Below are 26,532 nucleotides of genomic sequence, written 5' to 3'. Positions count from 1 at the left end.
CCCAGACGACCCTGACGGAGATGCGGGGGTTCCCCGAAGCCGGCACCACGCGCACACACCCCGCACCTGCGGTCCCCTGGCGAAACTCCACCCTGCGGGAACACCGCGCTCTCCCTGAGTCCTGTCCTGGGCGTGCGGCCAGCCCTGGCCCCTGCTCCTGCTCCCGCTCCGGTGCAGCCATCTCTCGCTCTAGCCCCAAGGCGGGATGCAGTCGGACCCTGCCCATGCCCTGGCTTGGGCTGCTGCCAGCCCCAGGTCGGGGTATAATGTCCTCACGGGAGCCACGGCTTTTCCCCGCACGGCCGGGCCCGGGCGGGCTGGCCGGGCGCCAGGGAGATGAGATTGGCCTCGGAGCTGGCTGGCGGACGGCATGTTATTGTGAAAAGCGAGCGAGGAAGGCAAATAGGAGCATGGCACCGTATAGGCTCGCCACGTGACCGAAATGTGTTTATCTCGCCCCGGAGAAGCCCGGGCTGCCTGCGGAGGCCAACCCTGCCTTCACGGCATAAGCACAAGTCCCGTGGCAGCGGACGGGGCTGGGCCCTGCGAGAGACCACTTCTGTTTGCTTTTGCTGTCGCTTCGGCTCTTATCATTTGCCTTGTCATTCATCATCAACCTCTCCCGGGCTCCCTCCCCCTTGCTTCCCCCCTCCGCCTCCCCCAGGGTCAGTCGGGAAAAGACTAGGAATCCATCTGAGGAGTGAGACGTGGGAAGGAGGGTCGGATGATGATGTGGCTGGGGGGGGGGCAGAGGGGTGTGTGTGCGTGTAAAAGCAGCTGCACGAAGAACAAAGGTGCTGGAGGGTGGCTTTTGGTAGTGGAGCAGAACCTCGTAAATGGGATATTTCCGTTCACAAGACTCTCCTTGCAACAGTTTCTGTCCTGCCCTTGAACTGACAAGTGAATATCTGCATTGCAACCAGAAAGTAAATCACACCGAGCCTGGCTCGGGGAGGGCGCACACGACTCCTGAGTCGGTTGCTAAGTGCGAAAAAGTGGAAGATTTCAGCTTCCCAGCGCAGCCCTGCTCCTCCGACACAGTATTTACTTTGGGAGCCCAGCGAAACACGCTTAGTGTTTATTACGGAGAGTGCCGGGGCAAGCTCGCATTTGCGTGATTAGGAGCAAGCGGAGGAGCGGCCGTGGCGCGGAATATCAAAGCGAGACCGCCTTGGCAGGGCTCCCAGGCAGGGCTTTACTGGCACCCGCGGGATTCCGCGGGGCAGGGCGAGCGCGGCCCGGGCGGCGGCGGCTGCCGCTCCCCGCTCGCCGCCGCCGGGCACGGGGGGAGCCGGCGGCCCTTCGCGGGAGGCCAAAAGCAAACATCGTCCCTGCCGTGGGCTCTGCTCTAACGAGGCGCAGCGGCTGGGCCGGGCCGGGCCGGGCTCTGCCCCGCTGGCTCGGCGCTCCCCAGCCCCAGCCGCGGCCAGCCGGCCGGTAATCTCATTAGTGCCGTCGCGTTTGGGGAGCAAAGCGCCCGCCGTCCCCGCCTGGCCTCGGGAGAGCAGACAAAGGTCTGCGAGGCAAGGCCCCGCGGCCGTGCCACGCCGCGTCGGTCCTGTTAATGTTCAATCGGGAGCCGGGGAGCCGTGCCTCTCCTCCGGCCCCGTGCCCGGGGGGCACCGACCCCCGCCCGCCGCTGCCGGGCAGCCCCACGACGGGGCCGATCCACCGCAGCACGCCTCGCCGCCTTGTCCCGCCGGGATATTTTCTCCCTGGAAGTTATTCTAAAATAACATTTGTGTGCACGTTAATGATTTATTTATGTGGCTAATAACGCTTACATTCTCGCTGATATTTGTCTAGGCGAAAGACCAGCTGCGAAATGCCCCGCAGCTGTAGCCAGTGCTAGAACAGAGTGCCTTGGAACCAGAAATCAATGCTCCTGAAATGAACAAGTGGACAACTTATTAGGCTCAGTCACTCCACATGCCGTCCCCTGATAACAAATAGATGAAGTAGGCGCTGTAGAAGGGACATGCCCGGGAAGGCCACACATGCCCACTCCTTCCCAGTGAGGCTGGGTAACACCGCAGGGCACAACCGGCTGCACGGACGTCCCCGGGCAGGGCAGGGGCCGCGACACGGCATTAGCGGACTACCAGGGGTTAGATGGCGATAAATACAGCAAACGCCCAGGAGAACAGCTCCGGGAGTCATTGATAAAGGTGTCCGGTTTCCCTGCTGCTCCAGAAAGCACAACCGACAGGTTCAGCGAGATCACGTAACCGCGGCTTCTCTGCCTAGAAACAGTCACGCTAATTTTGCATTTTTACCATCCATGGGGAGGAAAAATACCTGTCGTCCCGCAATGCAAATCCTTAGGCAAATAGATCTGCAGGCACAGAGGGAGCTGCTGCCAGCCTGACCTACCAGCTGAGAGTCACTGGCCCCGAGTTCAGAGGTGCTGGCCGGCAGCAGCACGGCCCGAAAGCACACGGAATTTTGCAGACTCTCTGTCAGTCCCTCGGCACTCGCTGCTGCCTCAGAAAAGTCAGAGAGCCTGCGGGTAATCTCCGAGGCCTTCATGCATCCCTGGCGAGCAGCGCCCCAGCGCTAAGTGCAATTAACATAACAGACACTAAAATAGGAGAGCGGCGCTGAATTTAATTTGCAGGCTTTAAAAAAAAAAAAAGAAAAAGAAAAAGAAAAAAAAGCCCAACTTAGCACTTGGAGCGGTCTGGTGATGAACGCAAGGAGTGATGTGGAAGGCGGCAGAGTTGCCCTCCTGCCTCGGAGAGGGACCGCGAACCCTCTTCGGGCGCTGGGACCACCTTAGTGCGCGCAGCACCGTAAAATATTTCTAGACAGGTAAACTCCTCCGACGGGGATGCCTCCCGTCGAATCGCTCCAGCGCAGCTCCCCCCGCTCCCCCCTTCCCGGCGAGTGCTCCCGTGGCGGCAGGGCAACCGCAGCGCGACCAGGTCGCCGGCGCGGGCAGGCACCTCCCTGAGCCTCCTTGCTGCCCGCCCCGACACGCACACACCTAGATCCGGCTCACTTTCCTGCCCCCGCTGCCTCGGGGAAGAGGGAGGAAATGGAAGGGGGGGAGAAGCGGCGGGGTAACCCCCTCCCCTCTTTTCCTTCCCCTCCTCCCCCCGGCCTCCTGCAAACTGCCGCTGAAGTTCACAAAAGAGCGAGACATAAAGAGATCGAGGTTTACGAGAAAAGGGAGAGACGAAAATAGCGAGGTAAAGATAAAATTAAAAAAAAAAAAAAAAAGGGAAAGAAATTGTCGCAACAGAGGGACCCACCGAACGGCTGGGAAGCTGGTGGTATCCGGCCGGGGGAGAGGGGGGGAAGGAAGGAGCAAAGAGGGCTTTAAAAAACTGGAAGGCAAAAGCTGTTGGGGAGGAAGTGTAAACCGAGAGGGAGGCTGGGGGAGGGGAGAGAGCGCCATCTTTTCATGTCACAGTCACAGAGACAGCGCTGGGTTCGGCCACAGTGTCTCGGTTTCTTTTTAACAGCGGAAAACGTGCGATTAGCAGGCAGACGGGCGGAGACTACCAGCCCTGCGCGCACACACAGCCCGCAGCTCTGTCTCAGCACCGTGTAATCCCAGCGCTCAGCCCTTCTGCACCCCCTCATTAAAAACCCGGAGATTTCCTCCTCCTCCGCTCTCCGAGGAAAACAACGCCTGCCACTGCCTGAACCCGGGCAGCGCCGCCCGCCCGGAGGCCGCCCAGGGGCCCCGCGCTCCCCGCCGCCCTGCACGGCGAACTGCGCGGTCCCCGTCGCTCGGCCCCTGCTTCCCCTCGGGAGGCTGATGCTCATCCCCCCCCCAATCCCAAAGGGCCGCCCCCGAGGGGACGCAGGGCGGGGACTGGGGGGGGAAAGCTGGCTACAGACCTCCCGTCTCCCGTCCCCAGGGGCTGCTGTTCCCCCGCTGCCAGGGCGGCTGCTCGCTTTCCCCCCCGCGCCCTCCCTTTATCCATCCCGAGGGCGAGGGTGGGGTGCGCCGAGCCGGAGCTCCCCGCACTGGGGGCCGGCAGCGGGGAGCAGCGCCGGGATCTCCCGGGAGCTAGTGATCCGGCGGCGGAGCCGGGCACCGCCGCCCACGGCCCCATGAACAGCGCTTTATTCCGCAGCGCTCAAACCCCTCATTGTGTTTGGCAGAATCACCTGCCTCCTCCGGAGCCGGGCGATTAATTTAATGCGATACAGAGTGCGCTCCCTCCCGGCCTCTCCTCAGCGGGGAGATCTCCGGCGGGCGCTCCGCGCCGCGGAGGAGGGGCACGGCACAGCACGGCACGGCAAGGCGGGCTGACATCCTCCGAGCACCGGCTCTCCCGGCGGCGCTCGGGGAAACCTTCCCCGCCCGGTAGCGGTGGAGCGGCAGCTCCGATCGGAGTCGCACATAAGCATCCTCCGCGCAGACCTGCTCGGTGCCCGGGGCGGGGGGGGGCTGCGAGGCGGGCGGGGGCCGAGCCAAGCCTGGCGAGGGGATTTGCTGGGTCGTTGGCTGCGCCTGGGGAAAAGCGGGCGAGGGGGGGGCGGTTGGCTGCGCCCAGCGATGGGGGATTTGAGAGAGAAGGGGAGGGGGTTGCTGGGCTCGGTGGAGGGGGGTGCTCACCGCCGCGACTGCTGGGGACGGCGGCTGTTATTATTATTATTATTACTGTTATTGTTATTTTTAGGGGGCGGCGGTGGTGGGAGCGGGGGGGGTGGGGCGGTCTGCGCTCGGCGGGGGGCGACGTGGAAGGGGGAGCCGCCGGCTGCTCCCGCGAAGGGGGCATGAGGTGAGGGAGGTGGGAGAACCGTCTACTCTGTTTCTAATAAAGGAAACGACTTTTATTGAACGATAAATGCAGGGGAACGAAAGTCGTGTGGGTGCGCCTGGTGGGGGCGATTGATTTGGAAAGGGAGGGGTGGCGGCTGCCCGTGCCGGCGCGGGCTGTTTGGGGCGGGAGGGGCCGGCTGCCCTCGGTTGCTCCTGCCCGGGAGGGATCACGGGGAGGGGGCGTCGGCCGCCCCAGTAGAAGGGGACAGGGCTGCCCCTGTTCATGGGGGGGCTGGAGACGGGGAGCGCGGGATGCTCGCGGTGGGGGGTCCGGCGGGAGGGGGGACGTAGGCCATGGGGTGGTGCCGCCTGCCCCTCTCGGGCAGGGGAGGCTGAGGGGGAGGTGTCGGCTGCGCCTTGCCAGTTGGGATTTGATAGGGGCGGTAGGAGACACGTCTCCTGTTTCTAATAAAGGAATCGGCTTTTATTGAAGGATAAATGCAGAGAACCAAAGTCGTGTGGGCTGCAGCCGCCGAGCTTCGTTAGCTGCCGATGTGACTGTGAAGATAAAACGCTGCACAATAATTCGAGCGCGAACGGCGCTGGGGATGGGGACGCGCACTCCCCGCTGGTCCTGGCCCCCGGCCCCCTCGGCCCTGGCCCCCTCGGCCCCAGCCCCGCGGCGGAAGGTGCCCGGGGAGCCTCAGACCGTGTTAACGGCTCGGCCTTGGGACTTCGCCAAGTTTCTCTGACTTAGGGGAACTCTGGGGATGAGTAATCGCGCCAGGCTAGGGTTTGGGAGGGAGTTGTTTTTTTTTTTCTCTCGCTCGCTCTCTTCTTTTTTTCCCCTTGTCATCAGCTGCTGACCCACTCAGTTCGAGAGCACGGCACCTACGGGTTTCTGAGAAGGGCGGCGGGAGGAGACGGGGGATGTGGTGAGCCAGGGGAAGCCCCCCCACCGTCTCGGCTCCCCGGCCGAGCCACGCCGGCTCCGCTCCGGCCCCGAGCACGTCGGGGCAGCGCGGGATCGCTGCTATCACATCTCCCGTGCGGTGCCCTCGATGTGTCTTTGCCGGGGGAACAGGGGACGCATACACACCCACGCCACACGCATTCTGCTGCCTCTCGTGGAGGCCCGTGTGGAGATTTCCCATGGCAGCGAGGACACGGCGCTGCCGCGCCTTGCCCTCGGGGGAGGTGTCGGGAAGTCTTTCTACTCGACATCTCGGTTTTATCGCAGGTGGCGACGGTTCAAGGACGGGAGGGGGAAACTCCGGGCCCGAGGGGAGGCCCCTGGGGACGGGGAAGAAGCGTGTAGCCCCGGCCATGGCAGGCGCGGGCGCGCCGGGCCAGGAAGGACGACGCCCGCATCCTGCCCGCAGGCCCCGGGGCGGGCGCGGCGGGGCCTTGCCCGGTGCCGCGGAGGGCAGGGCCGCCGCCGTGTGCTTCGGGCGCCGTGCCCGCACCCGGCCTCTGCCTGCGCCTGCCGGGCAGCGGGGTGCAGGGGCGGCCGAGGGGTAGGAAGTGGCCGAGAGGCTCAAGAGCAGAACCCACTCGATACCGAGCGTGGCCGCCCACAGCAGATCCTGCAGCTTGGCTGGGGACAGGCCGGGGGGTGGGGAGTGTTGCCGTCGGGGGTGCTGCAGCTAAAGGAACTGGAAAAGGCACCCTGGCTCTCGCTTTGCCTCACCCGCCGCCGCGTGTGGGGCCGGCGCAGGGCTCTCCCTTAGCGCAGCTCCCTGCCCGCTCCACGGGCAGCGAGGGGCCGCGTCCCCTGCCTGCCACGGGGACGGCGAGCGGGCACGGCCGGGGAGCGGCGGGGAGCTGCTAATCTCGGCGCCTGTCAGGTTTCGGTCCTCTGATTACTTGCGTGATTTGGCTTCCGAGAGGAGCGCTGTGAAGCGGCTGCTGCCCTTGTTTGGGTACTGTGGTGGCGGGGGGGTGAACGACGACGTACGGAGATGAAGTGAGGACGGGGTTTTAAATGGCACTTCTGATAGGAAAATACTTTTATTTTCCCTTGGTTTTTTGAAGCTGCTTTCGAAATGAACATTTTCTGCGATAAGAGGTGACCGATCAGAATCGCTGGGGGGAGGTTGTAAGCAGACGTTTTGCCCCAGCTTACTGTTATCTTATCTTTCACACTTGCAGGGCGAAAAAGTGGCTTATCTTTGTACCCACCCCCCTCTCGCCTTAATTGCTAAAAACACTGTGAAGTGTTAAGTACAGGGCTAAAGAATCTCTCCGCGTGTCTGCCATGCGAGTGAAGGGGCGGGGGGCCCTCCGACTTGAAAAATTAGGGGCTTTTTTCTGGAAAGGTACACACGTGTACACACCGAGAGCCCCTCCCTGCCCCCGCTCTGCTGCTGCTTTGATGTTGCAGGCTCTCATTTCATATGTATGCACCCCGGCGAGCCACCCGCCGCTGCCGGGCTTCCAGCCGGGGCGCAGATCCCGCTCGGCACGCCGGCGAGCCCGGGGGCCGTGCCGCGGGCTGTGGGCGCAGAGGGCGGCGGGGGCCTCCGCTGTCACCTCTGGGGCGGAGTGAATAACCCCAGTGTTTATGAACCCCGGCGCGGAATTGGTATTCAGCGCCGAGCCACGGCATCGTCTCCTCGCTTTCTCTCTCTCCCCACCCCCTTCGAAACAAAACACAACACAAAAACAAAACCAAAAGGAGGACGGAGGTGATTCATCGACTGTATCCAATTATTAACATACAAGCTGTAGTCTGCACAAACACACCTTCAAACCATGGCGGTTCCCCCGGCCGCCGTATTACATTTAAACTCGGGAGCATGGTGGCTTCCGAGCCTCTGCCGAGCTGCCGCTCGCTGCCGCTCCTCCCCAGGCCGCCGAGGGATGGGGACGGGCCGCAACCCGCGTCCCCCGGGGCTGAGGGACCTCCACCGAGAAAAGGGGTTGTAGCCTCCAGCTCCCGCGCATCGCCTTCAAAGGCGAAGGCTCAACCTCGCCCGCGTCGGTCTCCGGCCGGGCCGGGGGTTTTGTCTGCCTCCGGCTCCTGTTCTCCCCCTGCGCCCTCCACGCCGCCCTCCCGCTGAGCCCCACCGTGCCTCCCGCTGTCCCCCGCAGGGCTCGGGGGAGGCGAGGAGAGCGACAACCTCGCCGGCGCTATTTTTACTCCTCTCCAGACTTGTGCGGCGCACGCCCCCTCCCCTGCAGGGCCTTGCCTAGCGGCTGCATCTCTCCGCTCGCAGGAGCGGCCGAGGCCGCCGGCCGCCCGCCTTTCACCTCCGCCCGCCCCCACCGGCCCCACTGCCGGCCCGGCCCGGCCCCGCGCCCGGGGCAGCGCCCGCAGCAACCCGAGGGGACAGGGCGGGGGCGGGGGACACACACACGGGCGCGCCGCAAGCAGACAAAATGGCCGTGGTATGCAAGGGGGAGAGGTGGAGGGGGCAGCTCGCAGCCAGCCTGCCCTCCTTCTGCAGGGGGGCTGCTGCCCCGTTCCCCAGACTGGGGCCCGGTGGCCTCGGCGCTGCGTTCCCTGCACCGAGCTCTGCCCGGGCCCAGCCAGCGCTTCCCCAGCAGCGGTCGGCAGGCCGAGCTCCCCGGCTGGGGGCAGGCCGATAGTGCATGTGTTTATCCGCCTGTCCCTCCCGGGCTGTCCGCTCCGGGCGGCCAACGGGGCCGCGGGGACCGCGAGCATCTCCGCTGTTTCGTGGAACAGGGAAGGGGTGCGGAGCGAAGCAAACACAACAGGAACGGTTTATCAATTTGCCTTCGTAAAAAGAAGGTAGTAGCGCTTAGTCCGTGAACCGATCGCATCTCAGACTCTTCTGGGAAGACGGAGGGAAAATTATGGATCTCCTGTCAACAGAGTAGCCCTTAACTACGAAGTGAAATTATAGTACTTCTGCTATGCAAAACCCCTTTGACTGCACGGGGAGTTGCATGGCGATGAAACAATATGCTGACGCCGTGTCAGGTCTGAAAGCGCTGCAGACCCTGTATAACGCCAATTGAGGCTTGTCTTGTTTTGTTATTCAGATTTCTACACTTCCATTAAAAACAGCCTTACAATAACCAATGATAAAGGTCTGATTTAAGACACACTCAAGCAGGGCAATTCAGAGCTTAGGACAGTGATCTGTTATTTATAGGCCTTTCCTAGCACTCATCACCAGGCTGTCTGAACACCTCGCTTGCATTAATTCATTTTACCTTCGCAGCGCCCATCTCCCCTCGGTCTCATTTCCCGTGACTGGAGGACCTGCGTGCTCCGGTTGCCTTTTGGTGGGCACAGGAGCGGAGTGTGGAGGGGGCCATGCCTCGCCGCTCATATGATTTAACCCCCAACTTTCTGAGGTGTGCGGGCCTGGGACGCGAGGAGGATGGGGAAGCTTCCAATTAGAGGCGGCGCTGGAGGTAAATGAGAGCCGGCATAAAGCCATCCCACTTGGAAGCCTCCTGCGAGAAGCCCATTCTGCCATTAACAATGGATTTGTCTTTACGAGGAGGTTAAGTACTTAGCATTATCGGAGCAGCCGTTTTTGCGAGCGCATCCTTCGCCGGGCTCCTTGGCGGCCGCAGCGGCAGCGTGGAGCCCCCCCTCCACTCCCGGGGAGAGCAGTGTGCAGCGGCCTGACCCGGGGGTCAGCTCCCTCCGGGGCATGTGGGAGGGGGGGAGACCGCCCGGTAATCCGCAAGGCAAGAGCATGCTCTGAATTTTCCGGGGTTAGCTCGACGGTGCCCGCCGGACCCTCGCAGCCGGGCCGAGGCAGGCTGCGAGAGGAGCGAACTGTAGCCCCAATGTCTTCGCCGGGAGCCGCCAGCCTCCCACTGCAAAGCTCGGGGACCCAGGGAACAAAAAAGGCACAGAGGCGAACAAGCACCGATCTGTTCTTCCCCGCCACGAAGGAAACTGCGTTCACAAAGAAAGAAAGTTTATGGTTAAAAATAAAAGCGGAGCAAGTTTACCCCGAGATAACTTTAAGTCATTAGTGAAAACCAAAAAAAACCCCAACCATCCCAGCCCCACGCTGTAGGCACACACATGTGATCGGTAGTTCGCAGCTCGGGGGAAGGGAAGAGGGCGACTTTTGTGATGCAAGTGCGGGCCGCTGGCACCGCGGATCCAGACTTGCGGGGAGAGACAAAGCCCAGATCAATGCAGCCGGGAAGCCGCGGCTGCGGCCACCTCGCCAGGAAACGCGCTAGTTCTGTTTTCCTATGGAAAGAAGCAATTTTAATGAGGTTTTCCTAGGAAAAGGAAAAAAAAATCCAACAGAGGCCTCCCCTCCAGCTGTGTGCCTGTAACTCACGTGCGTTCAGTCTAATAACTTTTAATGTCTAGCCCTAAAACATCTTTATAAAAAATAGCTTTACAGCGTAATAGGCCAGGTGTCCTTCTGCTTGTTATCGGAGATTAAAAAAATGTGTGGGAGCCTTTTCAGATGCGTGGCCTGGCACGCCAGGACCAAACCCAGCCGCTGCCCGGGGCCGTGTTCCCCGTTGGTCAGCACGGTGGGACCGCAGCCTAGTCGCCGTACTCGGCGGTTCCCCGGGCTCCCCTGTGAGGAAGCTGAGCGGTGCCGCTGGAGTTTCGAGTTTCAGATGGTGGATATTTCACTTCTGCTTTAAGATGGAAGAGTTTTTTAAGAGAGACGTAGCGAAACTCTGAGGCCCGTGATGGCAGTTTCATGAGATGCCAACCCTCTGGCCGTGACCCGGGTGGATGTGTGTGTGTGCGTGCGTGTGTGTGTGTGCTTGCACTTTGTGTCCCCTTCCCGAGCATCGGCCGACCACCACGTTTGTTTTTTTTCCAGACGTGGTGTAGATTCTCGATTAAAAACTTTTGTATTTGGGAGGGGGAAAGCTTCGTAAGGAGAATCTTGGAGAACTGTTACTTTTCCATCTTCAGAGATAAGCAGCAGTGGCGGAGAGCAGGCAGGCAGCCCCGGCCGTCCTGCTCTCGCGCTGCATTCTCATCGTCCTTCTTGCTGCTCCGGTGCTCTCGGCGAGGGGAGCTTTCGCAGCTCGGAGCGTCACCGCAGCCTTTTCGCGCAGGATCCTGAACGAGGCGATTAAAAATCCCCCCCGGGGCGAACTGTCCGCGTTAATCGCCTGGCGTTTGGCTGGCAGTCGCTCCCACACCGAGCGGCGGCGAGAAGGGCTCGATGCGGCGCCGGCGGCGCTGAGGTGGCAGAACTCCCGCTTCCCCGGGAAGGCGCCGGGAGGTGCGGAGGAGCAGTGGGACCGAGAGCCCGCCTGGCCCTGAGGCCGGGGCCGCCCCGGGAGCCTCCGCGCCGCGGGCTCTGCGGGACTAAACCTGGGAGTATCGGCGGGGAATGGGCGTTATGAACGTGAAATTTACGAGTCGAGCTCGCCGAGCCAAAAGTTGCCTTGCCAAAGTAAATAGATGCAGCCGATAACTACCAACCCGGAGATTAAAGGGCTCCACGTTCCGGGCAGAATCTTAAAGCAGTCGTAGAAATGCCAGCGAGGGAAACGGCGCTTCAGTCGTCACCCTACCCCGGGTTGCCACACCGCTCACACCCGGTAAAAAGCGCGTTAAGGGCTGCCAAAGCCGGATCAGGCGAAAACGCGCTTTAATAAGGTCCCCCTCGGCCCCCCCGCCCCCTGCAATGCAGACGTTGACAAACGAGTGGCTTTTTTTCCATCCCGATTCAGAGCTCGGAGACGAGGACCGGGGGGAAGCGCGGAAATCAGCGCGGCCGAGCCGCGTACCACGCGAAGCTGGGGGCGGCGGGTGGGACCACAGAGGGGCCCCGGGGTCGGGGGGAGACACACACAGTCCTCCACGGGTGTGGGAGGCTGCGGACGAAAGGGTCCGTGCGTTAGTGTGACCCCCTGAGGGGGGGTTACGACGGCTGCGAGCCCTCGGCAGGTCCTGGGGGAGCGGGGATGCCTTTGCGCGACGGGGGGAACCCGGAGCCGGCCGGTCTGGTTGAGGGGCGCGGGCTGCACCGCCGGGGGGATTCCGAGCACCGCGGTGCTGCGGAGAGCGCGGGGGAGAGCGGGGCAGGAGGGTCGGGGGCGGCCAGCGGAGGGGCCGGGGGCGAGCAGGGTGGCGGGGGGTGGCAGCGCGGCGCGACCCGCCGCGGAGGCTCGCAGCGATGTCTGGCAGCGCCGCCGCCGCCGGGGTTTTGACAGCTTGGAGGAGCGGAGTGAGCGGAGCTTTATGGTAATTGCGGTTCTCCACTGGCCTTCTGGGTAGCGAGAGAGGGGAGTATCGGTGGGGCGGGGGGGCGGCTTTCCCCTCCTGCCGGCCGGGGATCGCGGGAGCGCGGAGTCCTCCCCGGGGCGCCGCAGCTTGGCAGCGACCTGTGCCAGCCGGGGGGAGCGGGCGAGGCGAGGGGCTGGCGGCGCGGCAAGGGGGGGCAAATCAATTAGTCAGGGCAAGAGGGGGGGAAGCGGGCGGGCGGCCGGGCGATCCCTGCCTGGGCAGGGAAACGCAGCCAGGGGAGGGGGAAACTTGCTGAGGGAAAAAGCGGTGGCGGCGCTCCTGCTGCCGCTGCTGCTGGCGGCGGCTCCCTCGGTGCAGCGCCTGCCCGGGGGGAGGGGAAGGGAGGGGAGGCGGCGGCTAGAGGAGGAGGAGGAGGAGGAGGAGGAGGAGGAGGAAGAGAGGGAGGGGGGATGCGAGGGGAGCGCAGCGTGCAGCAGACGGAGCCCGGTCTCCCAGCGGCAAGGTGAGGAAGAGCGGCTTTCCCGGCGGACTAAAGAGGGGAGGGGGGGGGGAGAGGAAGAAAAAGAGAGAGAGAGAGAGAGGAGGAGAAGAGGAGGAGGAGAATTAAATCCCCAGCCACACACACACAAAGCCGCGGCGGCCAGGGCACGGGAGACGGCGGCGCGGGCGAGATGTGGGGAGAGCCGCGCTCGCCAGCGCAGGAACTTCGCCCGGAGCAAGCCAGCAACATGGCGCTGCCAAACCAGAGCCGGCAGCCGGAATGAGCATCGCGGGCTGCCGCTCCCACTCCCGCTGCTGAGCCCAGCCGAGCCGAGGAGCAAAGCCCTTCCCGTGGGCACCTGCCCCGTCGGCGCAGAAGGCGGCCGCGCTCCGGCGCCCCGCAGCTCTCTGCTCTTTTCGCACCCCTTCCCCGACCCGCCCGCGCCGGGGCAAGCCGCGGAACACGCACCCCCAAGAGAGGGAGAGTGGGATCGTGAAACTTTTCTCTCCTCTTCCTCCCACTCCTTCCAGGGAGAGAGCAGCAGGGCCAGGCGACGGTGCGGGGACCCGCGGCGTGGAAGGAAGGTCTGTGCTCCGCTCCGCGAACAGCTCCCGTGCGGAAGAGCCGCCGCCGCCGCCGAGTCCCGCGGTGACGGGGCGGTCGCGGGGCTCCCCCCGACCCGCCGCGGGGAAGGGAAGGCAGAGCGGCGGCGGCGGCGCCGCAGAAAGTTGCGGCGCGGGGCAGCGGGGCTCGGGCGGGAGCGGCGGGGTCAGAGGGGTCTGCCGGTGCGCCTCCGGGGCTGCGGCGGCGCAGGGGAAGTTTGGAGGCAGTTGCTGGTAAAGATGCCTGTTTGGGGCAGCGGAGGCGGAGGGGGAAGCACCCCGGTCGCGTTGTTGGCTCCGCTGCGTCCGTGTGGGGAGTGGTGGCGGTGTTCTCGCTGTCTCGCACTTTTGTGATTGGGAAGGCGCCGGAGCAAGCAGCGTTGCGGGGGCTCCCGTGGGACGGGGCGAGCGAGGAGCGGCGCTGCCGACTCGCGGAGCGGGGACGGCCCCCGCGCCGGGAGGGCTGGGTTCCGCGCTCCCCGCCGGGAGCAGAGCGCGGTCCCGCGGCGCCGGGCAGGTGAGCGGCGGGGAGAACCCGCTGCTGGCTGCCGTTTCCCTCGCCGGGAGAGCCCGGGGCGCTGCTCCCCCCTGTCCCTCCGCCCCGGCGGGGCGGGCGCCGCGGTGCACGTGGGGTAGGGCGGCCCGGGGTTTTCCCGTACGCGGAGCTGTGCTGGCGTGAGGTCCAGCGTGACACGGAAGTTTAGTCAGCCCGAAAATGTAGTTTGGAGTTGGGAGAGCGAGCCAGAGGGAGGCTCGGGGCTTGCCATCAAAGGGCCGGTCGGAGGGGGACGGCCAGGCAGGGAGGCAGCGGAGGCTGCTTTGTGAAGCCGGGGCCAAGTGGGGCGGCTCTGCGCAGCATATGAGGCATGCATTTGATGTTCGCGGAGCGAGTCCGGGGGCGAGGGCTGCGGAACGTTCACGTTCCTCTTTCTCGATGTGTGTGTGTGTTGGGTGGTTGTTTTTTTTTTTTCCCTCCTCCTTCCTCCCCCTCTCGTTTCCGCGATGTCTGTCGGATCCCGGGTTTGTTGATCGTAGAGGGGGCGAGGGGGAGGCAAAAAGAACCTCCCCCACCTACCCCGACAAGGAAAAAAAAAAGCCCCCACCATAGTGAGCGGTGCAAAACTGACAAAGTATGGGGACTGGCTTTAATGGTATCGCCTCGGAGCTCCTCGCGGCATTAATTCCCACTAATGAATCTTTTCCAGAAACTCTGTTCATTGCTTTCATCTGCTCTTTGGAGCCCGCAGCTTTTGTATTCGTGTTTGTATTAAAAGAGGGGGGGTGGAGGGCGGGGGGAGCCCAACCCGCACCATGTAGCCAAGCCTGGATTTTCCAAAGGTTTTTATTAACTTTTTTTTTTTCCCGCCCCCTCCCCGTGGCCCTTCCGCGGGGGGCGGCCAGGAAGAGCAATGCCCCTCCAGAGCCGCTTGGGAACAAAGCTGGGGGCGGGCGGGCTGGTCTCGGTCCCCCGGGCAGCGTCCGCATCCCCCGCCGGTGACTCTGCCGCTCCCGGGTCGCCGCTCCTCCCGCAGCTCCGTGCGGGCCGCTGCCCAACCGAGCCCGGCGTTCCCCTTCCTCTAGCCGCCTCTCTCGACTTTCGTCCCCGAGACGCTGGTGCATGCCTGTCTGTCTGGAGCCCGGTGCTGTCGCCCTTGCGACACACCGATTCATTTCCTTTCGGTTCTGCTGTCGGAGCCGCTGGGTGGGTTTTTTTTCTTTTTTTTTTTTTTTTTTCTTCTTCCCGAGAGGTAGCCAGCGCAGCGCTCACTCTAATTGCTTTTAGGAGGATTAGGAGCAAATTCCTCCCCCAGCCCCCCACCCTCCGCCGCCTCTTCCCTCTCTCCGCCCCCCCCCGCCGGGTTGCCTTCGCGCGCCGGGGTTACAGTTTATCCCTGGTGCGGTTCTTTGAATTGCTGTCACAAATAGGTGACTCAGAGTTAATTAGGAAGTATGCACCGGATCAATGGGCTGCACAGCTCATTAGTTATTCCCTAGCCTTTTGCAGCGTTGGACCTCCGGCTCCTCGCCCCGTATACCTCTTAAATACGCAACCTGGAGGGCTGGCAGGGACCAGGGAGCACTTCGGGCGAGGGGGGGCTGGGTGCGAAGGGGCGTGATGAATACGGACATTGAAGTTTCCAGGTTGGGAGGTTACGTACGGACGAGTGACCGGGACCCCCACTGCTTCCCCCCCCGAGCCCCTCCCTCCCCGACTGTCAAACCTGCCGCCCCTCACGGGCGTGGTGGGCCGTTGCCCACCCTGAGGTCGGCGGGACGAGCCCCGAATGTTACCAAAAACAAACAGGCACCAAAAAAAAAAAAAAAAGTGTGTGTGTTTATTGGAGCGTACGCTCAGAGAGCAGACAAAATCTCATTTGTCAGGCATGAAGGTGGGCTGTGTGGAAGGCTATAAATATACCGGGGAGGATTGTATCGCGGTCACTTTTCTGTTCTTCGCCATTTCTAAGGTGAGTGGCGGAGGCTGAGGGACCGGGCAGGGGCTTCTCCTGGTATTGTTTGTCCGTCTGTGATAGATCGGTCTAGACAGCCGCTCAGGCTCCCTGCGAGCTCAAGAACCAGAGCCTGAAAGGGAGAGTGGGGGAGACGGAGAGGAAAAGGTCACAGCGATATTTTTTCTTTTTTTTTTTTTTTTTCCCCCTCTTTTCTTCCTTTCTTTCTTTTTTTTTTTTTTTTTTCTTTTTTTTTGGTGGAGATGGTTGTTAACCCTTAAGGCCGAGAGAAGATCGGGGCTGGCTGCTCCGGACTGGAAAGCTGCGATAGCAGCAGCGATCGCAGGGATGCTGTCGGAGCCGGGGGTCGGGACGAGGCAGCGCTGCTCGGTCCATCTAATGGCTTTATAAGAGATGTTTCCCACAACAGGAAAAGAGTTCATGAGGCAAGCGCCAGATGATTTTGTTCCCAGGAGTTTCCTCTCTCTGGAAACTCCGAGGAGCACTTGGAGCCGGGGTCGGGCCGCCGCAGGCCCGGGGCAACTGCCGCAGCCCCTCGGGCTCGGGACCCGCCATCGGGGTGTCCCTGGGGCTCTCCGCCTTCCGCGGGCCCGCCGTGCCCCCCCCCCCCCTTCCTGCTGGCTGCAGTGGAAACCCCGCGATGGATGTTCCCGGCCCCACACGGGGAGCGAGTTTCCGTGGCCACCTTCAGGTCCCGTCAACTTGTCCCCTGGCAGCTCGGCGTCCTCCGCCCCACGGGGCCGCGTGTGTGCTCACAGCGTGGGGCAGCCCTCGGCTCGTTGTCTGTGCAGGCAGGAGCCGGGCGTACCTGCCTCGGGGTGTTTGGAAGCCCACGGGAGCACACATACCTCGTGGAGTGTAAGGGCAGGTGGAGAGCAGGGTCTGCGTTGAGGCTCGGGTGGGTTGGGGGTTATTTGCAGCTCCTGCGTGCATGTGTGTGCTTCCTTTTGTGCTTGAGACGTCCTCGGTGGATGAGATGCGATCCTGGCGTGCAAGCCTGGGCGGTACAGATTAAAAGCAGTTAAGGCTTTAGAGCGATAGATAAAAGCTGGTTTTGTTGGATTCGCCTGCAGCGCAGACCATTCCCATCCCTCTTTGTCTGAGCCCTGGTTCCGGGCGCTACAGCCTTATTGGAAATGCTCCCGAGCAGTCCGCGCAGCCAGGGCAGCAGGCAGCTCAGCGCTTATTTACACGTCACATCTAAATACATCTCTAATTAGATAGAAGCAATGCCGGAAATGGCAGATTTGTTGCATATCTAATAGAGACCAGTGCAAACAGACTCAGCAGGGTTTCCCTCCCTTCTCCCCCACCCCCCCAAAAAAACCCCCACCATCAAGACCAAGGCAGTAATCTGAGAGTGAACAGAAATGACTTCTCCCATTTGAGCGCATTATGAACCACACATTGGCGAATGTCTCTAATATTTAGAGCAATACTTAGGATGTGTGAGCTGAATGCCCAAATATGGACTGGGTCTTGAAACAATACTGGTGCCTTGGCTTTATTCCTGTGCTGGTGGACAATCTAGGCTCCATGTCACACGCTGTATCTGCCTTTACCAGGATGTGCCAAGAGCTGCAGCTTCTCAGGCAGTTCAAAATTGTCATCCCTTTTCCCTCCTCTTCCTCCACTCCATGATAATTCACTTTTTTAAAAAGTGATGAAGCAGCCAAGGTCCCCTAACAGCAATTAAGCTTCAGGGGCTCCTGTACAGTCTGTGCAAGCAAACTTTCTGGATCTGTGCAGCTGCGAGACCGCATGAAGTTGTTGACATGCTTTTGTGTCTCCGTTTGTGGAGAAAATGGACGCAGGCCACCACAGCCCAAAATAATGAGTGCTGCACATACCAAAGTAGTCCTGGCAATCTGTGGCTGTCGTTTACAAGGTCTCTCAACTTTGACCGATGAGTGGCCCCTGCAAAGACGGGCAAAAGGCCTGCTCCAGTTCAGGTCATAGCTGTAGCAGCCACGTTGCCCTCGGAGTAAATATGGCTTGGAGTATATCCATGATTGGTATGGAGGACAGGTGATCTCTGATTTTTGCATTTCTTGACAGAGGTCTGGACTCTTGCTGGGACCCTGCAGCATAGTTGGGTTGCACAGGTGATGTGTGATTCACACACCACAATAGATCACGTTTTAGTGCGGGCTTAGAAAGAGCTGCATGAAGCCGAGTTTAATACTTCCTCCTTAGGCTGGTGTTGCTTTAGAAATAATTGATGGTCAGAGCGGGCCTGCTCCCCTCTTTCTTGGTGTCGCAATAACCTGAGTGGTGATGTGGAGAGCTGGGCTCACCCCTTTTAGCTCTGCTGAGCAGCGCTCGCTGGTTGCATCGCGTGTGTGTGCCGGAGGCAGCGCAGAGGCCCGGGCTGCAGGCAGGGGGAGTTCCCCTGGCCGTGAGCAGATCCCGTTAATCCTCTGGCCTTTCAGGGAACCGGCTTACAGCAACCGCTGCTCCGGAGCGACCTTTCTCTCCAACCCGACCCGCTCAGGTCCCCAGGCTGCGGCGGGCAGGGACGTCTCTGCCAGGGGAGTGTGTCTTTCGTGGGGGTTTCTCTGGAGCAGGCTGCCAAAGCTCCTTTGAATGGCTGAGCAGGCGAGGTGGGGATGGAAAGGAGGCCAAGAACTCCTTGCTAATGTGGCTTTAGGAAAGTTCTGCTGGTTTCCAGCAGGGAATTAATTTTTTCATGTTTGCTGGACAACAGTTCTTGGCTGAGTGGGGATTTTTTTTCCTCTCATCTCTTCCACCGCTGGAAAAGTTAGCGAGTGAGAGCACGCCTCTGTACCTGCCTGCCTGTTTTCTGAAACTATTGTCTGAATTATTTGGGACTCTCCCTTTGCTCTTTGCACCCCAAACCTACCTCATGAGCTGACAGATTTGGTGCTGTGTGATTAGACGTGCAAGGAAGTCCGCTTGGAGAAGATCCTGACAGCATGAAATATAATTTGTGATCTGAAAGACAGTTTTCAGTATAATCTCATTATGCACCACAGACTCCCGTGTTATTTTGTAGAAGGCGGACAATGATCAATTTACATTGACCTAGGGCTGGGCGAGCTTTTAGATGGTAATTGCCATATTGATTTGCATGCAAAAAGAAGACCTGCTAAAATTAAAGACCGGAAGCTAAATTAAACTAAATTTATTGTCTAGGTGCAAACTAAAAGACTTGTTAAAGTCCAGGGTAGACTTGGAAAGCTATGAAATTGAGAGAAACATGATTCTCATCCCGATCTCTCCGGAAAATGAATCTACATGACGGAGACTGGGGCTGCAAAGACCCCATTGTGAGCGGAGGCACACAAGCCAGGGCTGTTCCTTGTAAGCCCTGACTCCCTAAACAATCGGAGAATAAAATATCTCCTCTGTCCAATGAAAATCTCGGCCTGAATGTTGGGATTGTCGTGCTAAGGAAAACAAAGCTTTATTTGGATAAGACAATTAAAGTGGAAAGTGCAGAATCCACCAGCCACACTGGGAACGGCTCGTATAAAGAACCGAGTGTGTTCAGTAGAGCACAGGGGAAAGGGGGAGGTTCGGGGCCACGCTGCGCGGCCAAGCCCACACTGGGAAAGCCTGGCATTGTGCTTCCTCTGCCTGCTCCCCAGCCAGGAGAGATGAGAGTGCTCCCAGCAAACATGCTCTCCTTTCCATGGCTCCTGCTGCCCTCGGAGCAATCTGCCACATCCAGGAGCTTCACTGGCACAGTGCTGTGGCAGGGTCATTCCCCACACACCTCTAGACGGCCCGCAGTGGGTTGCAGTCTACCAGTCAGCCTATTCTTTCTCAGAGTGTATTTTGCTTTTAGTTTTCAGCTGGAGTAGCTCTTGCTCTTACCTCAAGTGCTCATTTAAGGCTTGGGAATACCTCAACTGGACATTTTGTATGTCTTTCAGTATTTGCATATTACAAAACATTTGGGCCTGTATCCTCTGTTATAAAAGTCAGAATTCCAACTTCATGGGAGTTTTGGAGTAGCCAGTACTTGGCACAGTTGATAGAAGAGAGAAATACACCTGTACTTGCACAGAGAGCAGACTCCATGCTTGGGACAGCCCAACGAGTGTCCTTGTGCTTGTGTGGACCAGATGCTGTGGGGCTGCCTGTTCCTCACCCACTGCTGTGTTTCCCCTGCATTCCCTGGGAGTGGGATGGCACTGTAGCTGGGAGTCTCCTGGAGGGGGGTGAGAGAGCTTCGTGGGGCTTGTTTACTTAGGGCTTGAGTATGGCATTTGCCTATGATGACAGGTAGGGGCAGAGAAGTGAAATCAAAGCTGTAGGGGCATATTCTCAGCTCTTCTTGAAATTAGCAGAGAAATTGTTAATGGCATGGGAAGGGATGGGCCGAGCTCCTCTAAGTGTAAATTCTCTCCCTGAGCCAAACTTTCTCTGTGTGAAAGCTCCCAGCTATGGAGAGATCCTACAGGGATCTCTGATCCCCAGGCAATCCCCTTTGCTCCCACGCCCCCGGTGTGCTGTGTTGTGCTTTAAGCCTCTTCGGCTTGCCCACAGCAGTATGAGGCTGACCTGGGTGTTGGGGAAAGTCCTTCCCACAGTCTTCGGTCCCCCAGGCTCACCTTGCTCTGGCCTGGTCGTGCTCCCCGTGCAGTGTGTTTCAGTAGTCAAGCACAAAGTGGATTAGCAAAGCCCCGTGCAGAATTAAGCAGCCCGGTGTGAAGTTATGCGGAGCTCCGCCTGGAGGACTGGCCTGCCTTTCCCCGCAGACCTCCTCTGCTGTGCCATGCTGTGCTTTGCCGTGCCAGGGCAGCCCAGGGCCAACAAGCAGGGATGGAGACCGTGGGGTCTCCACACCGCACTGGGTGAGGAGAGAAATAGCTCTGGCTAAAGTTGGGAGCAGCAGGGGAAGCCGGAACAATACTTGCAAGCAGGAAGTGATCTCCCAGGGTAAACGTTTTAATGGAAGTGTAACCTGGCATTGCACAAAAAACCCAACCCAGGGCGGCTGCTGCCAGCTGGGGAGGATGCAGGGCTCGAGGAGATGCGTGGGAGGCTGTGCTGTGCAGTGCCAGGGGCGCCCACAGCGGAGCCATGCGTGTGGAGCTGGAGGCGGCTGTGGTGCGGCCTGCCCTGAGCAGGTGGCTGAAGGTTGTCTTATTTTAGCTACAGAAATATCTCTCTAGATCCATTACTGCAAGATCTCGTTTGCAATAAACTGTATTGGCTCCCCTCTTTATACAAATTGCTGGTATGAAAGAAAACCCAGCCTATATGCATGGAGGCAGGCATGAGCTAGTGAGATCAGGTTTCCTACTGAGCTCCCGGAGGAGAAGTCAGCATTTGATTGAAGCTACACTTGGTTCTTGGTTCCCAGGGGACAGCAGCCCTGAAACACGAGAGCCCTCCCTCCTTTTTTTCCCCCTTCTCTCTCTTCTTCCTCTAAAAGCCTTTGTGCTGAAAGAGCCTCAGTAGGCACGAATCGCCCGTCTCTCACAAGACTCTGTTGCAGCCTTTGCTGACATTGTTCTGTTAGCAGTGGTTTTTACCAGGCCAGCAGATTTCTAGCTACGTATAGGCAATGAAGAGTCGATGATACTGACCTGCGAGTACATACTGGCATCTTTGGTCAGTGAATCAGATTCAGAAGTCGATTGGAGACTTATCACGTTGGTGTGAAGCACCTCACCTGCCTAGGGAGTGCTGCCCTTTGGCAGGAGTCAGGCCCAGATGGAGACGTGCTTCCAATAAAATCAGCTATTTTTCCTTTCTGGTGCCGGCTCTCAAACTGCAAATAGGTACCTAGAAAGTGTTACTCCATCTCCTATAGCCTCTTCAAGAGTTTGTGTGGGACACAAATTTCAGAGGAAGTTGCTGTGTCTTGGATTTCCCTTAAGAGACACATAATTTGGGTAATGCCAGGAGTCAGACTGGGCACAGAAAGGTTTCCTGGAACAGATTTATTTTTCCCTTGCTTCTGTAAAGTAAATTCCACCTCTCCTCTAGCTTTGCTGCTGATGTAAAAACAAGTAAGGGCAGGGAAGGAGGTACGAGGATTTACACTCAAATTCCAGCTGTGCCCAACAGAAGGCCCACTGAGAGTGTGCAGTGCACTCCTTTGCTGCCAGGTGGTTGTATGGTGAGCGAAGCTGGAGTCGTGCTTTAGGTTATTGGCATCTTTTTTTCCTTGCCTTACGATGGAAAGGGAGGAAGGTGGAAGTGCCTCTCAGCCGACCGGCTGCGCGGCCGGGGCCGCCGCGGGTTGCGGGGTCACCGCCCAGGGCAGGGGCGGTGGAGGGGCCCCTCGGCTGTAGGTTCGCTGCCCCAGCAGGTCGGACCGGCGGCCCGGGGCGAGGCGGCCGGGCAGGGACTGTGAATAACCCGACTTTCCCGGGGAAGGGCTGCTCGGGGACGCGCCGCGGGGGCGAGCTCGCCGTGTGCCGCGGGGCGCCGCGCAGCTGCAGGCGCGGCTTTCCCCGCTACAGCGGGGTTCCCCCTCGCCCTTCCCAAAAGCCAGACCGAGAGCGGAGCTCAACTTCTGACTGAAGGCGTTTCGTCGGGCGTGAGTGCTGACTGGAAACCCCTCTCCGTGGGGAGTAGCCCCGCGGCGCTCGGGACCCCGCCGGCATCGCGTTGGCGGAGCAGCACCCCCCAGCCCCGGCCCGCAGAATCCCCCCGGAGCAGCGCGGCTCCGCCTGGCCAACCGCCGGGAACAAGCACGTTTCTGGCCCCTGGGCGGGGGAGGTGGGTAGAGGGTGTTCCTTGTTTCGAGTAAACCAGCTGCAGTAGTTGATGGTAAAGCAATGAAGGCAGACACAATGCTGCTGTTGTTGGTTTGATCTCTAACTGGGGATTGTTAGTCTGGGTTTAACTCTGTGGCAAGGAGGGGTGTGGGGGGGGAAGGCGAAGGCTGTTTACAGCCAGTGCAAATAATGTGACAGCTGTTGGAGCGCGAAAAGCCCGCGCCTCGCCGGCACTCGCACACAAAAGCTCTCGCTGCGGCCGGAGCGGCCCCGGGGCCGTTCCGCCGCTCCCGGAGGCACCGCCCGGCGCTGCGGGGCCCGGCGGGACGGCCGCGGGGCTCTGCGGAGCATCCCGGGCGGCGGAGGGGCGCCCAGCATCGTCCCCCGGCCGCCCGCCGGGGAGTCGCTTAAGCAAACGCCACTGGGCGGGGAGAAGCGTCCCCCCCACCTCCCCCGACCCCCCTTTCCTCCTCCGCTTGATTTACAAGCGCAGAGAGGCAGCGGGAGGAGCGGCCGGCTCCGTGCCCGGCCCCGGCGCTGGGAAATCCCCCCCGGCGGCAGGTTTGCGCCGGCCCTGGTGACTTCGCGGGAGCAGCGGGAGAGGCGTCCCGGCAGCCCCGTGGGAGGAGGGGGCAGCCCCGCTCCGAGCCGCTGCTGGCCTCGGGCAAAGGGCGGTGCGGGGGCTGGCAGCCCGTCTCCTTCCCAAACACGTGTTGGCAGAGGAGGAGTTGTTATCGCTTGAGATGGCAGCATGCGACCCCCGATAACCTGGACGCGCAGGGACCCCTGGAGTAGGTCTTCAGTGTAAAACTCCTCGTGCATAAATTGCCCGAGCGGCTATTTTCTGCTCAAAGCCTCTGCATCTAAGCCCCTCGGTTTGCCATCTGAGCGTAGGATATAAAATGCGGTCTGTTCTTGAAGTTTGCTCCGGTATCCAGAGTGATCTCCTGGCCCTTTCAGAAGAGCCTCTGGAAAGTCAAGGGAACTTGGAGAACTGGGTTCCGGCCTATATTTGTACCTGACATAATTTCGCTACCTACGAGAATCGCTGTGTTTTATATAGTAAGTGACCTCCACATACTATTATCTTTTTGACGACGGGTGGAAAGCAGGTGGTAAGGGGAGATGTTTATTTCCTCCCCCACCCCCCGTGTTAGTAATTTTGGTCGATGGGTTGTCTTTATCTATTTCTCTCCAGTCAATCTATTTTTTTCCTCTTTTTGGCCTTGACTGTCCCCTTGGTCCTTTATGGATTACGCTGTGCTATTAGTGGCAAAAGTACACCAGTAGTCATTCAACAATTTTAGCATCAATTCCTATAAACCGGTGTTTTATATGACATGTGCCATTTTTCTGCAAGAATACTGCTTGTGAAACTAGTTTCGCCTTGGAGCAAAGGCGGAAAGATAAACAAGCCTGCATAGCCAAAACACTTGCATAGCCAAAACACTGGCAATCGCTGCCTCCTTCCAAATCTTTTAAAGTCACGGAGCAATATTTTCAGGATTATGCTGCTGCCTCTGAGGAGGGAATGTCGCCGGCGTTAAAAAAAAAAAAAAAGCTAATGCAAATTAGAGAAAAATAATTTTCTTTCAGCGATATGCAATGTATTAGTCACTTGTTATCATGCTTAGAGGCAGACCTCATTTGCGCGTCTGCCAACTCGTTCACATCTGCTCAGAGCTGTTCAGGGCATTTTAACCTTGGCGGTGTCGTGTCGTAGTCCCACGGATCAAGAACGAGTAATTAAAGCTCTAAGCAGCAGCAAAAAATTCATAGCCGCCCATCTGCATCGCAGTTGATTCGCTGCTTTGTTTCGGTGAGGAGCGCCGGGATGGGAAGGCAGGGCCGGCGGCGGCCTCCGTGCTGCCCTCTTCTCCGCCGGGGCACCGCCGCCACCGGCAACTTTATGTCCTTTTTTTTTTCCTTCTTTTTCTTACCTTTTTTTAAAAATTATTTTTATTTTACAATTTTTCACGGAAAAACCGAGCGTTGTTGTTGGGATTCCTTTTCTCTTTCCCCGGTGTTTTCCGCACGCCGAGGCGGGCGGTGGTTGGCGCTGGCTGTGCCCACCCTGGACGTTTGCCTCTAAAGGTCTGGAGAAGGTTGCTGTGAGGTCGGGACACGGAGTTGCAGCGACGTTTAGTCGAGGTGCTCGTAATGCAGCTTTCGTAAGCGAGGGCTCGCCAGCGCTTTCCAGAAGTGCTCGGGAAAGCGTTTCCCGTTAAAGAGAAACGTTAGCGCCATAAACCCGACATAAACTTTGGGGCGAGGCTAATTTTTATGCATTGTTCAGCAGAAAACGAGCTGTTTTGTTTGTTGTTGGGAGGAGGAGGGAATAAAAGAAAAAAAAAATAAAAAAAGGAGGAAAAAGCCCCAACTTCCCAAGCACTTTTTCTTACATGCGGCCGGCGAAGGTCCCCGTGCCCTGGCCCCGGCCCCGCCGTGGCTGTGCAGACAAAGCCCTGCGGGGAGCGAGAGGCTCCCAGGCCGGCCTCGCTAGGTAGAACGAGAGACGGAGGCACCTAAGTTTAATATTTCCCTGTTGTGCGCCGGCCATTTGCTGCATGAGGCGCGGGAGCCGCCGTCCCCCGGCGGGGCTGCGGGGCTGCCGCTGCGGGGAGGGAGGGAGGGCCCCGGGGGGAAGCGGAGGGAGCAGCTCCCCATCCCTCAGCTCCGCGAAGCTGTTGCTCCGTAAATGAGGGAACCACAGGCCCTGTCAGCCGCAGTTATGCAAAATGAAGTCGTCCGTGATCAATATCTCCCAACGTCCCCGACGGATGCGTGGGGGGGGCCGTCCCCGCCCAGCGTGCGGCGGCGGCTCCGCGCCGGGGAGCGGTGTGCCGGGGTGGCCGGAGGGAAACCAAGGGCGTACATCCCATTAATCACTCCAACCCCCCCCCCCGGGGGTGCGGCGGGGGCTGGGGGAAGGAAACGGGGGGCCGTACTCCGGTATTTCTGCGAGGATAACGTTGCGGAAGTCAGCGCAGGCCTTCGCCCAACTCTCTCGCAGGAGCGCTGGGACTTTTGTATTCGCTGGGGGGGGCTCCCCCCCTTCCTCTCGCCTCATAAGTTTCCCGAGCTATTGGGGGCGGGGGGGGGGCTCGGCGGAGCCCGGCTAATGGCGAGCCCGTGGCGCTGCGCTCGCCCAGCCTCCCGCGGCCGAACAATGGGGGACGAGCGGGGGGAAGGGGCTGGCTTGGTGGTATTTTTCTTTTTTCTTTTTTTTTTTTCCCTCCTCTCTCTCTTATTCTCTCTATCCCCCTCCTGGAAAGCAAAAGCTATACGGAATAAAGGCAACAATGAAAGGCTCCCGGGATGCCGAGTGCGCGGCGGGTTAATGGGCTTGGGGGGGGGGGGTGTCGCGCAGGCCTGCGCTTTTCCTTCCCCGCTCCGTGAATGCGGCCTTAAATTACCTGAAATGCACATTTCTGCCTGGCCCGCGGTGCGTGGGTGTGTGTGCTTGCATGTGTGTGTCCCTCTCCTACTGCTGCCGCTGCTCCTCCTGCGCAGCCCGGGCTCGGCTGCTGCCTGTTGTCTCTGGCAGCAGCAGCAGCGGAAACCTCGCTCCCGTGCGTGTGTGCGAGTGAGTGAGTGAGTGTGTGTGTCTAAAATGGCGCGGACGGCCTGGGTAGGGAGATGCCGCGGCGGGTGGGCGAAGGAGGGAGCCCGGGCTCTCGCCGGGGGGCCCCGTCTGCGCGGGGGCCCGGGAGGTTCCTGCGACTGAGCCGGTTTGCGGCTCCCTCCCTCCCTCCCTCCTCCGCCACCGCCTCCTCCGGCAGCCTTGTTCCCGGCACGGCCGGAGCGGCGGCAGGAATCCCCCGGCCCCCCGGGGGGAGCATCCCGCCCGCCGCCGCGGTGTGCGCTGGCGGGGGACGGAGACATCGCCCGCCCCGGGGGGGGCTGCTCGGGGGCGGACGCCGTAGCGGCGGTGCAGGGCTGCCAGTGCGGCGGACGGGGTCGGTGTTTCCCGCGAATCTCTGGGAAATCCTTCATGCAGTGATGCCTCAAAGTTGGGTACCAGCTGCCTCACCTCTCCCCGCTGTGTGCGTGGGAGCCTTTGCAATCTCTCCGTCGCACCCCCTCGATGTGTTTTAACCGGAGGGAGGGAAGGGGGGGATGGGAGCGAGTGCCCCCGCCATGCAAAATGTCCCGTAACCTTCAGGTGTGGGCATCGCCGTGTGCCGAGGCAGCTTTGCCCCCCCGAGGCAGCCTTGGCCCCCAGGGCGCCCCGACGAGGTGTGTGTGTGGGTCTGGATCTTCCCCTGGGGCTCCACGGCGGGCACTGCCGTGCAGGCTCCGGGGAAGGCAGCCAGGGTTATTTGAAGGATCGCCAGCCATTTTAACTTTCCCTCATTGGCCTCCTCCCCCGCCCCCTTCCCCAGTTCC

At 60.3% G+C, this 26,532-nt stretch overlaps 1 protein-coding gene across 8 annotated transcripts in view; it reads left to right on the top strand.

The window, feature by feature from the left end:
* Nucleotides 1–26,532, top strand: part of BCOR (BCL6 corepressor) — an 83,228-nt gene that overhangs the window by 11,285 nt on the left and 45,411 nt on the right. For 2 of the 8 annotated variants that reach the window (XM_051811657.1, XM_051811651.1), the window contains exon 1: nt 12,406–12,953. The exons of 1 other annotated variant lie outside the window; for it this stretch is intronic. The gene's annotated coding sequence lies outside the window, so the exon portion shown is untranslated. 5 more of the 8 variants (XM_051811656.1, XM_051811658.1, XM_051811653.1 and 2 more) reach the window with 4 other exon arrangements.

This window comes from Manacus candei, unplaced genomic scaffold (genome assembly GCF_025592945.1).
Source record: "Manacus candei isolate 608988 ecotype Guabito, Panama unplaced genomic scaffold, ASM2559294v1 h1tg000083l, whole genome shotgun sequence".
NCBI lineage: Eukaryota > Metazoa > Chordata > Aves > Passeriformes > Pipridae > Manacus > Manacus candei.
The sequence above is the reverse complement of the archived record's forward strand: the minus strand, read 5'-3'. Positions and strand labels throughout refer to the sequence as shown.